Source organism: Anguilla anguilla, chromosome 17 (genome assembly GCF_013347855.1).
Source record: "Anguilla anguilla isolate fAngAng1 chromosome 17, fAngAng1.pri, whole genome shotgun sequence".
Taxonomy (NCBI): domain Eukaryota; kingdom Metazoa; phylum Chordata; class Actinopteri; order Anguilliformes; family Anguillidae; genus Anguilla; species Anguilla anguilla.
This window is the reverse complement of record NC_049217.1, coordinates 1885615-1901168: the sequence shown is the minus strand read 5'-3', so window position 1 is coordinate 1901168 and position 15554 is coordinate 1885615. Positions and strand designations below refer to the sequence as shown.

At 45.9% G+C, this 15554-nt stretch overlaps 1 protein-coding gene across 1 annotated transcript in view; it reads right to left on the bottom strand.

Moving 5' to 3' along the window:
- The window catches only part of LOC118216339 (gap junction gamma-1 protein-like), a 38145-nt gene extending 23005 nt beyond the window's left edge, over nt 1–15140 (bottom strand). The window contains exon 1 of the mRNA XM_035397435.1: nt 14485–15140. The gene's annotated coding sequence lies outside the window, so the exon portion shown is untranslated. The remainder of the gene's footprint in view (nt 1–14484) is intronic.
- Nucleotides 15141–15554: the final 414 nt, after the last annotated feature.

The window sequence follows — 15554 nt, the reverse complement described above, 5'->3', positions numbered from 1 at the left end:
GAGAGAGAGAGAGAGAGAGAGAGAGAGAGAGAGAGAGGAGAGAGAGAGAGAGAGATAGAGAGCCATACAGAGAGAGAAAGAAAGACGGAGAGAGAGAGAGATTGTGTGAGTGACCACCCACCCCATACAAACATGTACATATTTATTTATTGATTCACTTCTGTTGCTGTCGATGCTGTTATTGTTATGTATTGTTACATTTATCATTATTATTTTAATATTACTATTATTTTACATTTTATATATGTATGCTTTGGCAATAATTGCATTTGTATTTCATGCCAATAAAGCAACTTAAATTGAATTGAATTGTGTTTGTATATGCGGGTGTGAGTGTGTGTGTTGCAGGAAGTGCATGCTGTTAAATAAAGAATCAATGGGCCTTTAGTCATTGGCACCCCTGGGCTGCACAGAGGAGTCACTGTGCTTTACTGTCTCTGACTCTGCACTGACTCAACCTCCAGCAAGTCACTGTGCTTTACTGTCTCAAACAATGATAACAATAAGAATAATTATTGTTTACATTAAAGTTAATTAAAATATATAGATACTGTACATGTTCGAATAAACACAAATGATAAATAATACACATGCCTCTTTTTAATGGTAATGAAACACCCAGAAAAGTAGCAGGCATAAGAAGGAAGGAGAATACAGCATTTTAATGAGGGTCCTCATTAACGGTCTAGTCTGGCTGTGTCCCAGGACTGCACCATCTGCCATGGTGGTGGGACGTCCTGAGGCCCAGGAGCCCCAGGGGTTCCCCACCCCCCCTGCCCGAATGGCACAGGAGCACACACGACACCCCCTCCCCATCACGCCATTCACCTGCTCTACACAAGGTACAGCCCAGGAATGCAATCCCAGCCACCATTATCCCTGGCACCACTGCCACAATAAGAGTATCTGCAAGTCTACTATCTGATTGGTCACTGTGTCACATTTTATGTGCTGTGATGCTGATACACATTCTCAAAAAATCCCCCAGTAATAATAATAATAATTATAATAATAATAATAATAATCAAAAAACAAAATCATTATAAAATGATTACACAAATCAAAATCACAATCATAATAAAGCCCCAAGCATGTTTCTTTATCATTAACTTCGGCATATCATTTATACTGAATAAAAACTGAAGATTAATTGTATCACTCACTGTCTTGATAAAAACATTCCAACATGCTGTAGTAGCTCAGCCAAGCTGCATGCTAAAATCATGATACAATAAGATGTGGACTAAAGATTGTAGAGGAAGACAGCAAGTGTCTTAAGCATAGGCTACAAAGAAATGCATTGCAGAAATTATTTTGGAAGGGGCTATACGTCAGTCTTGCCTTAATCAGTGCCTGTGTGATTCTAAAGCCCTGGGGTAGATGACAGACTGCCCTCCCCCACTCTGTCCTTCAGCCCTGTCCCCTCACTCCCTCCTTTCTCCTCTACAGAAGCTGCAATTGGACCAAAGGTTTGAACCGCAAAAGGAAAACAAATGGGGTTGAGCAGCAGACCTGGATGGGGTCAGCTCTAGAGGGCCAGTAACAGAAACAGCGCCTCTTGTCTCATTTGAGACACGACGGAAGCAAAAATGGCAACACAGATTCTACACGCCGGCTGTGAGATGAAGGAGCTCTGCCGTGTGCCCCATCCCCCACTCCAAAAGCCTCTCCCTCACCCCCTCCTTTTCCATCTCTCTCTCTGTCCTTCTTTTGCCTCTCCCCCTCCCTCCGCTTCTCAAATCCTCCCCGAATCAACCCTGAGGAGTGCGACCCACATCACACACATCAAACGGAGAACAGCCCTTTTCCATGTGCTGTAGTCAGCACTGAGGAAGGAGAGCAGACTCTAATTAGGGCAGACCATTCCACGTGCGGTAAACAGAAACATTTCCAGTGTAAAATCATTTCTGATATTGTACAGTTTGCCATGATAGTGCATGCTTGATCCCTTCTGGACTTATATAAGGTCTGCTGGGGTGAAATTAACACTGGGAATTTTACTCTGTAATCAGCACATTGCAAAGACAGTGAGTGCTAATTAGCTGAATATGGTGGAACAAGAGGAAGGAAGATTAAAACTGACAGCATGTTGACTACACTCAAACAACAGTGATGTTTGAGCAGATTACATTTCTCAAGGTAAGACTGTGTGTGCTCTGTTTCATTTTATGGCCCCTAATTTTTAAACTTTATTTTAAAATAGCAGAGGCTTTACAAGCATAACTCAAGGGAGGCATGAACAATTCATCTAAATATGAAAGACAAAAAGAGTAAAACAACTAGATAATACCAGAGGAATCTGAATGGCTGTTCACCAAAATGAAAAGAATCTGAAGTGGACTTCTAGAACGAGAAATACAAACAACCACTGAGAATTCTGAGTGGAATACACTACACGCACAGCATAGCTGCTGTCTGATGCTATAGAGTAACTGCAATTTCAGAGTCTGGATGGTCCCTGTTCCATGCAGCAAACCAGGAGGACTGTTTCACTGAACTCCAAAACCTCAAACCTTCATCTTCACCGCAGTATATTATTTTTAAAAGGAATACAGCTAAAGTCATATCTCTGCTCTATGCAAGATTAACAACAGCTGCTTTCTGATAAAATGAAGTAAATTCATTTCACATTGCATCACAATACGGTTTGTGAGCAAGGCTGACAGAAGCCACTCACAAGAAACTAGTTAGCTATTAGCCGACTTGCTGTTATCCAGCTACAGTTTGCAAGATTGTAATCAATATATTTTAATCTTTTCAATTGATTGGCATGACGGCGTAAAGAAACACATTAATTGGGTTTCATTCTTAATAACAAAGGTGGGTCAAGTGGTGGGCCCATGATCCAACTCACCTCTGACACCGAACACTCGCTAAAGCTGGATGCTGCTGAACAGCTGATTGAAATGAGTATAAATCTATAGTAAATAATAAGCCAATGATCAATAAATGACTGTTATTTCCCTGATGGAACTAGATTATGACTGGTTTTGAAAATACAACCTGAACGTGAGACCTGAAGAGCATTTCTCCATGAGGGGGGTGGACTGACAGAAAGCAGGAATCTGACTCAGGGGTCCATTGATTACTGGAAGGAAAAATCAGCCCTTTTTCAGTGTGAGAGGTGTCCCATAGCAGCCACAGGTGCTCCATTATGCATATATCCTTTTCATTATGTCATTCTTTTCAAACATTTGATCAATATCAGAAAAAGCTAGAGAGAATGCACTCAATAGATTGCAGACCTCTGCCAAGGCACAACAGTCTCCCTTCACATGACTGTGTCCAGCAAATGTCCAGGCAATCAGGGTATTACTTTTCCAGTTATGTTGAACCTAATGGTGTTGCTGAATGAAAGGTCATAGGGTCACCAAAATCAATTCATTTCTTCCTAGTGGGAACACAGCAAATTTCATGGCAACCTGGTCATTACTTTTCAACATACGTTCATCAGATTGAAAGTCTGGCCTGAAGGAGTCTATATGAAGTATAACAGGTAGGGAATTGGGCTTGTAACTTAAAGGTTTCTGGTTTGATTCCCAAGCAGGACACTGCCATACCCTTGGCCAAGGTCCTGAATTGCTTCAATTCTGCTTTATGTCCTGCTCTATAAATGGATACAATGTAAAAATAATCTCTGCTAAATGCCAGTGATACAGCATAAGCACAGGGTGCAGGATGTAGGGTACAGGGCATAGGGTACAGGGTGTAGGATACAGGGCATAGGGTACAGGGTGTAGGGTACAGAGCATAGGGAACAGGGTGTAGGGTACAGGGCATAGGGAACAGGGTGTAGGGTACAGGGCATAGGGAACAGGGAGTAGGGTACAGGGCATAGGGAACAGGAAGTAGGGTATAGGGCTTAGGGTACAGAGCATAGGGTACAGGGTGTAGGGAACAGGGTGTAGGATACAGGGAATAGGGTACAGGGTGTAGGATACAGGGCATAGGGGTACAGGGTGTAGGGTAGAGGGCATAGGGAACAGGGTGTAGGGTATAGGGCATAGGGAACAGGGCATAGGGAACAGGGTGTAGGGTACAGGGCATAGGGTACAGGGTGTAGGGTGGAGGGCATAGGGTACAGGGTGTAGGGTACAGGGCATAGGGAACAGGGTGTAGGGTACAGGGCATAGGGTACAGGGTGTAGGGTAGAGGGCATAGGGAACAGGGTGTAGGGTACAGGGCACAGAGAACAGGGTGTAGGGTACAGGGTATAGAGTGCAAGGGAGGGATCTACCCCCATGTGCACACATACATATAAAAGCACACACACATAGGCACACACACACACACATACACAGATACACAGTTCACCATGCAGAGAAAATGAGTAATAGCCTTGCTCAGTGCATTGTGGGATAGCTTTATTCTTACCCTAGAGACACATGACTTGATTGGAGGTTTTGCTTATTCTCAGATATGAGACCTTGGGTCTGTTTGGATGGTTCCAGGCCAAGCCGTCTGTGTTTGTGTCCTTTTACAGTTCACTACAGGGACGGCATAGATAATCCTGCTACAAAACCATCCAAATTGGACTGTTGTTTACATTTCCCCAGGACGATACAAGCCATTTGAAACACTGCAGTTTGTGTTATACTCATCATTTGAAGACAGCTAAGAATACAATACCGTCCTGTCCTGTCCTCCTCCCTAACCTGAGGGGTGTTTAACATTCCCCAGGCAGGGAGGCTCAGAAGGAGACGCAATGTCAAAGCCCGATGGTTACAGAAACCCAAACGTGTATGAATGTTACTTTATTTAATCCACTGCAGGGGAAGGATAAATCAGACAGTTTTTGGGCGTGGAGGGGGTTGGGCCTGTGCGCCGTTCCATGGTGTGTCATCGCAATTTGCAGGAGTGCGTTATCAGCCAGCACACTTCTCCACGTAATTCTCCTCCCTTGGTAAAGTCAGTGTCATGGAAATGCAAAATTAACCATTTGAAGAGCAGGTTTTTGGAGTGTTTTATCAAAATTATAAGTCGTTGTTCTAGAATCAGTAGTGATTGTTATATCTTATGTTAAGTACAGAGAGCAGTTGTTTCAGGAGCCAGAGAAAGAAAAGCAATTCAGAATCAGCTGAGCAGAGATGGGAAGAGGAAATGGGGAATGCCCTTGGAAACTGTAGAAATGATCTGCAGCAGACTTACTGGCTAATATTACAGCTTCCTCCCATTTTTGGAGTCATTAGAGATGGGGTTGGGGGACTAGGGGGTGTTGTTTTTTATATGCTTTAATTTTGCACAATACCAACAGCACACAATATTTACTGGCTGCCCCTCCCCCAGGCTCGGCTCTCCCCTCTCTCACACAACTGGCCTCCCCGCCATGGTCAGAGGCCTGGGCCCAGCTTCTCCCTCTCTCACTGCTTCTCTCCCCTGTAGCTAACAGCCTCTTAGCTAACACCCTCTGCTTCTCTCCCTGGTAGCTAACAGCCTCTTAGCTAACAGCCTCTGCTTCTATTCCCGGTAGCTAACAGCCTCTGCTTCTCTCCCTGATAGCTAATTGCCTCTTAGCTAACAGCCTCTGCTTCTCTCCCTGATAGCTAACAGCCTCTTAGCTAACAGAATCTGCTTCTCTCCCCGGTAGCTAACAGCCTCTTAGCTAACAGCCTCTGCTTCTCTCCCTGATAGCTAACAGCCTCTGCTTCTCTCCCTGATAGCTAACAGCCTCTTAGCTAACAGCCTCTGTTTCTCTCCCTGATAGCTAACAGCCTCTGCTTCTCTCCCTGATAGCTAACAGCCTCTTAGCTAACAGAATCTGCTTCTCTGCCTGATAGCTAACAGCCTCTGCTTCTCTCCCCGATAGCTAACAGCCTCTGCTTCTCTCCCCGATAGCTAACAGCCTCTGTTTCTCTCCCTAGTAGCTAACAGTCACTGCTTCTCTCCCTGGTAGCTAACAGCCTCATAGCTAACAGCCTCTGCTTCTCTCCCTAGTAGCTAACAACCTCTTAGCTAACAGACTCTGCTTCTCTCCCCGATAGCTAACAGCCTCTTAGCTAACAGCCTCTGTTTCGCTCCCCGATAATTAACAGCCTCTGCTTCTCTCCCTGATAGCTAACAGCCTCTGTTTCGCTCCCCGATAGCTGACCTCTCTGCACAGGCCTGATGGCCTCTGAGCTTTGGCGGTGTGTCTGGATGGACAGAGTGGGTGTTTGGGATCCCAGTCCGAGCCGATGGGATGTGTGTGCCAGTGGACAGAGCTGCGTGGCGTGCGGGCAGTGTGTGATTAGAGGGGCAGGCTGGCGCTGTGGGAGGTGCACAGGCCCCAGAGGCAGGCTGGCAGCTGGGCACAGCTGTTCCGCTGGGTAAAGGGGACAGAGGGGCCCTAGGGTGGAACGGCAGCATGATGAGGGGTGGGGTGGGGGGGGGGGGCGGAGCCTAGGATTGACAGACAGGGAGGTTCAGAGGGCCAAGGCTGCAGGAAACAGTGGGCGCTTCTGAGCTCTGATTGGCTGGCCTGGGCCAGAATGGGAAGCTTTGTGGCGTTTCCGTGGCAGCCGTGTCTCAGGCCCCTTTAAGGCAGGCCCAGCTGCCTGTATGCACAGATGAATGTGTGTACTGTACTGAGCAGGCCTGTGCTGAATGGCTTTGCCTTGTTCCCATGGCAGCCTGGACATGGGACCTGTTCATGCTGATCACTGCTACACCACTGCTAAATGTGTCTGCATGAACCTGTCTATCTCTAATTCTGTCTATCTGTGTGTCTGTATGTATGTGAATGTGCACATGTTTGTCTACATGTGTGTGTGTGTGCGTGTGTGTGTGCGTGTAGGTGTGTGTGTGTGTGTGTGTGTGTGTGTGTGTGTGTGTAGGTGTGTGTGTGTGCGTGTAGGTGTGTGTGTGTGTGTGTGCGTGTAGGCGTGTGTGTGTGTGTGCGCGTGTAGGTGTGTGTGTGTGTGTGTGCGTAGGTGTGTGTGTGTGTGTGTGTGTGTGTGAGTGTAGGTGTGTGTGTGTGTGTGTGTAGGTGTGTGTGTGTGTGAGTGTAGGTGTAGGTGTGTTTGCGTGTGTGTGTGTGCATGTAGGTAGGTGTGTGTGTAGGTGTGTGTGTGCGTGCGTAAGTGTGTTTGCGTGTGTGCGTGTGCATGTAGGTAGGTGTGTGTGTGCGTGTGTGTGTGTGTGTGTGTGTGTGTGTGTGTGCATGTAGGTAGGTGTGTGTGTGCGTGTGTGTGTGTGGGTGTGTGTGTGTGTGCGTGTAGGTGTGTGTGTGTGTGCGTGTAGGTGTGTGTGTGTTTGTGTGTGTGTGTGTGTGTGTGTGTGTGCTTGTGTGTGTGTAGGTGTGTTTGTGTGTGTGTGTCTGCTGTTCTCTACACTGGGGCCCAGAGCTCTGTCCTCCACAGTAACATTCCCACTGGGGAAATGTCTCATCACTGTTTTGATTGGTTGCTCTTATCGTTATATCACAACCTGTGGACAGGGTCAAACCACAGACTGTTCACTGTACCATTAGACACACACACTCCTATAAAATCCACTAAGAATCCTTATAAGCACACTCAATACTAAGAGTATTAAAGGATAACACCAGTCATTTTCATTTTTTCAGTTTTTTCAGACTACAGAATGAATGGTGAATAAATGGTGGAATCAGAAGGGCTGTCATACAGTCTGTCCTTCAGGGTCTGTCATCACTATGCCTTTTACATCGTGTCACATGTACATATGCTTCTGGGTGGCAGTGTAGTATAATGGGTAAGGAACTGGTCTTGTAACCAAAAGGTTGCAGGTTCGATTCTGAAGTTGGACACTGCCGTTCTACCATCGAGCAAGGTACTTGACTATTGCTTCAGTATATATCCAGCTGTATAAATGGGTGCAATGGGTGCAACTGTTGTGTAAGTCGCTCTGGATAAGACTGTCTGCTAAATGCCTGTAATGTCATGCAATCCTTTTCTATTGATCTATATCTCATGGAGTCTGCAGTTAGAAATCATAGCCTATCTAACAAGGCAAGACTGGGTTAAGACCAGGTTGAGGCTGGGTTGAGACCGGGTTGAGACTGTGTTGAGGCTGGGTTGAGGCTGGGTTGAGACTGGGTTGAGGCTGGGTAGAGACTGGGTTGAGACTGTGTTGAGGCTGGGCAGAGGCTGGGTTGAGGCTGGGTAGAGACTGGGTTGAGACTGTGTTGAGACTATGTTGAGGCTGGGTAGAGGCTGGGTTGAGGCTGGGTTAAGACTGGGTTGAGGCTGGGTAGAGACTGGGTTGAGACTGTGTGGAGGCTGGGTTGAGACTGGGTTGAGGCTGGGTAGAGACTGGGTTGAGACTGTGTGGAGACTGTGTTGAGGCTGTGTTGAGGCTGGGTTGAGGCTGGGTTGAGACTGGGCTAAGATGAGGCTGTGCCAGTCCACTGTATAAAGGCGCTAACTGATGATGTTGAAGTCTCATTCAGCTATCACAATACCCAGACATTCCTCACCTAGCAACAAACGCTCAGTCAGTGACATCACACAGTGTCACACCACGCTGTGTGATTGCATCAAATTATTTATCCCAGATTGGGATTCCCCCTGGTGTTTATACATGGCCTTTCCTGTAGAGAATGCCCTCCTGCAGACGCACTGTTGTGGAGCCGAGAGGGTTGCACTGTTGACATGTCATCATGAGTCACATGAGCCTGCAGGCCATGCTGTTCACATTCTCATCACCAGCAGCTCACCATGAGCAGAGCGGTCCTGCAGCCTGATCACATAGACAGGCAGGCTCCATGCGAGGTGTCTTTGGTATTACATGTGAATAAAAATGACAGTTAAAATGACTCTAACTGGAGATTACTGGAGCCCTTTTAGTGTTAATAGGACACACACAGCACAGAATCATGTGCGCTCACTCACTCACATTCTGTTTCTCAGAACAGCCATTTTCAGATTTCAAATGCACAATCTATTACACACACTCCCTCAGCACACACACACACACACACACTCACACATACACACGTACACGCACACACACTCACACACATACACACGCACGCAAACACGTACACACATACATACACACATTCACACACATATACACACAATCACATGATAATATGAGCACATGCATGCACACACAAAAAAATGTACACGTCCACAGGTAAAGACTCACACTCACGCACACACACACATACACACATATCCTGTGAAGACTGAATGGCCTATATTCCCCATTCTCTCTCATCAGCACAGCTACACAGGGTCTAATAATGGGCTAACAGCGATGCAGCGGTCCAAGCCCCGTGCACAGCCAATAGCACAACAATGAGCTCTTCCATCACAGCCCATTCTGCTGTCCATTCCTCTCCTCACAGAGCGTTCTTCTCCTCTCTACACAAAGAGTTCCTCTCCTCTCCACACAGAGCGCTCCTCTCCTCTTCTCACAGAGCGCTTCTCTCCTCTCCACACAGAGCGCTCCTCTCCTCTCCACACAGAGCACTCCTCTCCTCTTCTCACAGAGCGCTCCTCTCCTCACAGAGCGTTCTTCTCCTCTCTACACAAAGAGTTCCTCTCCTCTCCTCACAGAGCGCTCCTCTCCTCTCCTCACAGAGCGCTTCTCTCCTCTCCACACAGAGCGCTCCTCTCCTCTCCACACAGAGCACTCCTCTCCTCTTCTCACAGAGCGCTCCTCTCCTCACAGAGCGTTCTTCTCCTCTCTACACAAAGAGTTCCTCTCCTCTCCTCACAGAGCGCTCCTCTCCTCTCCACACAGAGCGCTCCTCTCCTCTCCTCACAGAGCGCTCCTCTCCTCTCCACACAGAGCGCTCCTCTCCTCTCCACACAGAGCGCTCCTCTCCTCTCCTCACAGAGCGCTCCTCTCCTCTCCTCACAGAGCGCTCCTCTCCTCTCCTCACAGAGCGCTCCTCTCCTCTCCACACAGAGTGCTCCTCTCCTCACAGAGCGTTCTTCTCCTCTCTACACAAAGAGTTCCTCTCCTCTCCTCACAGAGCGCTCCTCTCCTCTTCTCACAGAGCGCTCCTCTCCTCTCCACACAGAGCGCTCCTCTCCTCTCCACACAGAGCGCTCCTCTCCTCTCCACACAGAGCGCTCCTCTCCTCACAGAGCGCTCCTCTCCTCTCCTCACAGAGCGCTCCTCTCCTCTGCTCACAGAGTGCTCCTCTCCTCTCCTCATAGAGAGCTCCTCTCCTCTCCACACAGAGCGCTCCTCTCCTCTCCACACAGAGCGCTCCTCTTCTCTCCTCACAGAGCGCTCCTCTCCTCTCCTCACAGAGCGCTCCTCTCCTCTCCTCACAGAGCGCTCCTCTCCTCTCCACACAGAGCGCTCCTCTCCTCTCCTCATAGAGAGCTCCTCTCCTCTCCTCACAGAGTGCTCCTCTCCTCTCCTCACAGAGCGCTCCTCTCCTCTTCTCACAGAGCGCTCCTCTCCACACAGAGCACTCCTCTCCTCTCCACACAGAGCGCTCCTCTCCTCTCCACACAGAGCGCTCCTCTCCTCTCCACACAGAGCGCTCCTCTCCTCTCCACACAGAGCACTCCTCTCCTCTCCACACAGAGCGCTCCTCTCCTCTCCACACAGAGCGCTCCTCTCCTATCCACACAGAGCGCTCCTCTCCTCTCCACACAGAGTGCTCCCCTCCACACCATACATTCCATTCAGCCACTCCATTACCCCGGCCCACATCCTCCAGGCAAGAAGAGCCCTTACAGCTCCCTCTCCAGCTCTTGTATTTATCCGCTGACCTCATGGAACATCGCATTATTTAAACCAGAAATGTAGAAAAAAATCTTTGAAATGCATGAAAGCATTATTTTAAATCAATTTCAGTGGTGCTTGAGCAGGACATTAAAAGTGTGTGCATGTGTGCGTGTGTGTGTGCGTGTGTGCATGTGTGCGTGTGTGCGTGTGAGTGCATGTGTGCGTGTGTGCGTGTGTGCGTGTGTGTGTGCGTGCAGGCTTGCAGGTGTGTATAAGTGCTTGCATGTCTGCAGCCCAGTCACCCACTATTAAATACGTCCAATGGTACAGTATGACAGTAAGTAAGACAAGGGCCCAGTCAGCTGCTCTGTGCAGCTGGAGATAAGGTTACCCCACTGGGTTAAAGACCAGGGTGCTGAATCCACTACACTATTACTGAGCACTTTGGCTAGTACAGTGCCAGGTATGCCAATTACAGTGCGCACAAAGATCTACTAGCCAACAAAAGAAGACAAAATACAAAACACTGATGGTGATTTATACAAACAGGTCATGTGACAGAACTGTTAATACCACTACAAAACCCCAAGAGCTTTCAGTGCACAGTGGTTACTTACTATTGATAAATTCTAATTACAGTCCTTTTCTTAACTTAATCAAATTTTGGTTACCGCAGGTGTGTCCAATGTTATCTGAGAATAGATGGTGTACATGCAGGCTTGTTCCAGGCCAGTGCTGAAACACTCTATTAATTTAGTGAAATAATCATGCAATATGCACCTTGATAAGTTGAATTTTATCTGCTGCTTAAAATGAAATAAACATTTAGTTTTCCCTGAAGGAATTTACGATTCACTACACAACTGAAAATATACTGGAAGGAAGACAAACGAGAGAAAAGGAAGAGGGACAGCATGTTTCGCATGAATAATTGCACCTGTTTACAGTCTTAACAAGGGAGGTAAGGCACACTGAGGCTCAGCTCAACAGACTGAGGCAGAGCCTGAATGTATGCGAGGTAATCAATCAACAAGAGCTTGAATAAAGTAAGCATGATAAATATTAAAAAGAATCAACAGCAGTCTTGACTAAGGAAAGAGGGCAAATAGCTGGGGCTGCAGGAACACACAGCCCCGGATGGGAGGCGCTAGCTGCCACAGCGAATCGGCACCTCATCCCTCTCCTGGCAGAGAGGCTGATGGGTAATTTCCTGCCTGCTGGAGACCGGGTTCCCCCTGCACCCCCCTGGGACCCCGAACGAGGACACAGGGGACAGTGATATACTGCTGGCAGAACTCACCGTCTAATCACCTGACCCCCCCCCCCCCCCCCCCAAAAAAAAAAACAACTCGAGGGGTGACAAATTGAGTGAGCAGCACCCAGCTGTGGAACAGCCAGGGTACCTGTGAAACCCAGGCCTTGAATAAGCGCATATGAAAATATTACCAAAACAGAATACACCGAACTCTCAGTGTGAGCTGCATGCCCTGCCTGGTTTGAGAGTCCCAGCAGCTGACCCCCCTTAAACGGTCTGAAATCACACAACATGGACCCTGCGGGAGGGACCACTGCCCTACTGCTGACTGATCCACTCAACTAAGGATATACCTCAAATCACCTGAAAATTACCAGTTACAGTAAACTCCTGCTTAGCGCCCACATAAGCAAGCTATCATCCAATGTTGATGTCAATCTCTCATCAACAGTGACAGTCTGGAAAAGTGCCAGCCTTTAGGCGACTGCATGCATATAATGGTATTTTCCTTCTTGCAAGCTAGGACTAAGTATGTTTATTTTACTGAAATTATTTTACTGAAATTCACATTTTGAAAGTGCATCAGCTGCCATCTTTACGGTCGTTTTGCTGGCTTATCTTGCCTCTCATGCGTCCACCTCAGTCCCACTGAGATCAGTTATGTGAGAATTTACTGCACTTGTTTTGTGATGTTCTCAGATATTCACTTATAATGATGTCTTGCTTGCAGTGAGCAGGTTCAGTAAATTGAATTGGATGAGTGGAGTGTTCTGAATAAAACAACCGTGTCCATCTATTGCCACTCAATACAGCCAGCGCTCGGGGGTGGCTGTGGTACACAACCAAAATTACGTCTGCGCTAAACCCATTAGCAATTACAGACAATGAGCTAAGCGGACATGCCTACTGCTCTCAATGGAGTCTTTGGGGTGATGTCTTAGCAGTGCTTACACAGTTTGCTATTTGTTAAGCTCCATGTAGCTACAGACCCTCACCCTCAAAGCGCTAAGAGGAAAGAATCCATTAGAGTCATTAAGATCATCAGTCTTCAGCCTTTAACAATTACAGATCGCACTGGATACAGTATAATTCTGCAGGACACTTTATGTGTTTGTAAATGTCCTCATAATTAATTGCCGTCGCTCGATGTCTGAAAGGCTGTTGCTCCTAATTTATTAAATGCTGCTCCCCTTCTGTGTGAGCACTCTTCCCAGCAAGCTGGGCACTGAGGAGGGCCTTTACACATCAGAAATTTCATCAGTTCACAGTGGAAACCAATTAACTGCCAGATAGCTTTACTGTCATTATTCAATTATTGTAAAAAAATAAATAAATAAATAAATAAAATAATAATAACAAAGGATCTTTTCATATTTACAGTACCTATAATAATAATAATTATTATTATTACTATTATTATTATTGTGTATTACAATTACAATAATAATAATAAGTATTATTATTAGTAGTAGTTGTAGTAGTATGAGAATAACAAAAATATAACTAAATTATTCATATTAAGAATAATTGTAATAAAATGATAAATCCCACTATTTATTGCGATGTATATTACGCATCATGTGTTCATTAATTATTATTATTATTATTATTATCATCACCATCATCATAATCATTATTATCTCGGTCTAAGATCATCAGTACAGTAGGCTAGTAGTTACATGTGGTAGGTAAATGATTATATATATGACTGTTTAAAAAAATTAAACATTTATTTTATTGTCGGTGAAATGATCTTAAATCGCCGCCAGTGTATCATCCAATGATAATATTTTGCATTGCGCCATCAAAAAAACAGCTGGTTACATGACGGTACAGTTAGACGTAATCCTGTCAATACAAGGTCCAAACCCGCGTGCAGTTGTTCAGCAGGCGCGAGCAGAGACAGCGGCGCGCACATCGTATCGCACGGCGGTAACAGTTGAGGGTCATTCATTGAGAAACTGATAAAACAAACAAAACACGCAAACAAGCGCCTAACATAAGGAAGGCTATAGCTTCATCAGAACAGCACGCAAAACACAACACCGGTGACCTGAAGCGTGGTTCGCTTCAGGGCAAACCTAGAAGCGCAAAAACTTTTTCCACGTGAGCAAGAAATCTTTGTCCATTGCAACAGCACAATCGTAGGTTTAGCAGCAAGCTCGCTAAATACATGCTACCCACAAAACAGGTCTACTGGGAACATGCTTAAAATTTAAAGACAATAGACCAAATGTACAACCGTTTCCTTGATTTACAAAATTTTAAGTAGTCTACTGAGGTCACATCAACGTGTCACGCCCATTTAGCTATCGACAGAGTCAACTAGCTCGCTTACAACCGAATGTCATTTCATGATTCATATTGTAGCGACACGAGTTCGATTCCTGCCTGCTCCCTGCCGAGTCCTTTACAGTTATATCGTTGACCATTTGTGTTGACCATTGAGTGCGCTCATAATGTTAGCAATAACCAGCTCAGCTGTAAACAAGCTATGCGGTAGATAACGTTGTATTAACGTTACGTTCAGAAAATTAAAAATAGTCATTGAGCATCGATACAAAAGACAAAAACTCATTATTAGGCAATACTCTTACCGCAACGCGAGTCTGTGAAGCTCCAAGTGTAGTCAATCAATGGGAGGTTTCCGTTCACTTATTCCTCCAAGGCTTTGGCTATCTAAGTCCGAAGTTGTCCACTTCGGGTATATTTTTCAGACGACAGACAAAAAATGTTTTACCGAAATAGGCAATCACTTCATTCTTGAAAAGTGGGGTTCCGCGGATAACATCACTTATCCCCCATCGCCGGCTCGAAGCATATTCTCAGATTAAGACACAATACACACCCCTAACGTTATAATTATACTTTCTTGCTAACCTCAGCGAGCAAGCGATTTCCTTTTGTTCGATCTGGGCAAGGCAATCCGTGTTTATTATTCCAAAAATGAGTGTTAGTTTGTGGCTCCGGAGTGAAATAGGATTTTGTCACCCCGTGTTAAAAAACTCCACGTTCAGCGCGTTCATCCTTTGTTCATGTTTCTCCATTAACATAAAACAAAATAACCATGCTTGCCAAGAAAGTCTATATGTCGTCTCTTCGGCAGCATGCCTTCCGCTGTACAGCTCCACATTTTTTAAAAATCTGTTCAGATTTTCTGTTCTTCCTTCCTGTCCAATTGTCTTCGACACAAAGTACTCCAAATTTTATAGAATTTCTGCCGTACGCTTGCCTCCGTCAGAGGATGCTCAGTGTTAGCACGCGGCCACAGCCGACTGACATTACGCTGTTTGGCTACGGGAATATGTCCTTTCCCGGGGAAGTGAAGGGAAGGGATATCGACCATGCGTACTACTCAGTGTGTGGGGTCACATTAGTAATTATTGTATTGTGGCAACACAAAATTTAAGATTACATCACCACGGGCAGGCTGTGTAATCCACATATCATACTTCTGTGTCACACCACAACGTTAGTTTCTATACATTTAATGTCTAATAGCTACGTTTTTTTCCTTTGTGCAATTGCGAAACGTGTCTACCAATTCCTTTACATATCCTATTGCGATAAACAGTAGAATCGCGAACGACAATACTATTTATACATTACAGTTAATAATTCTACATTCTTGAACAGGAAAAACTGCCTTGTTACAGATCATAATATT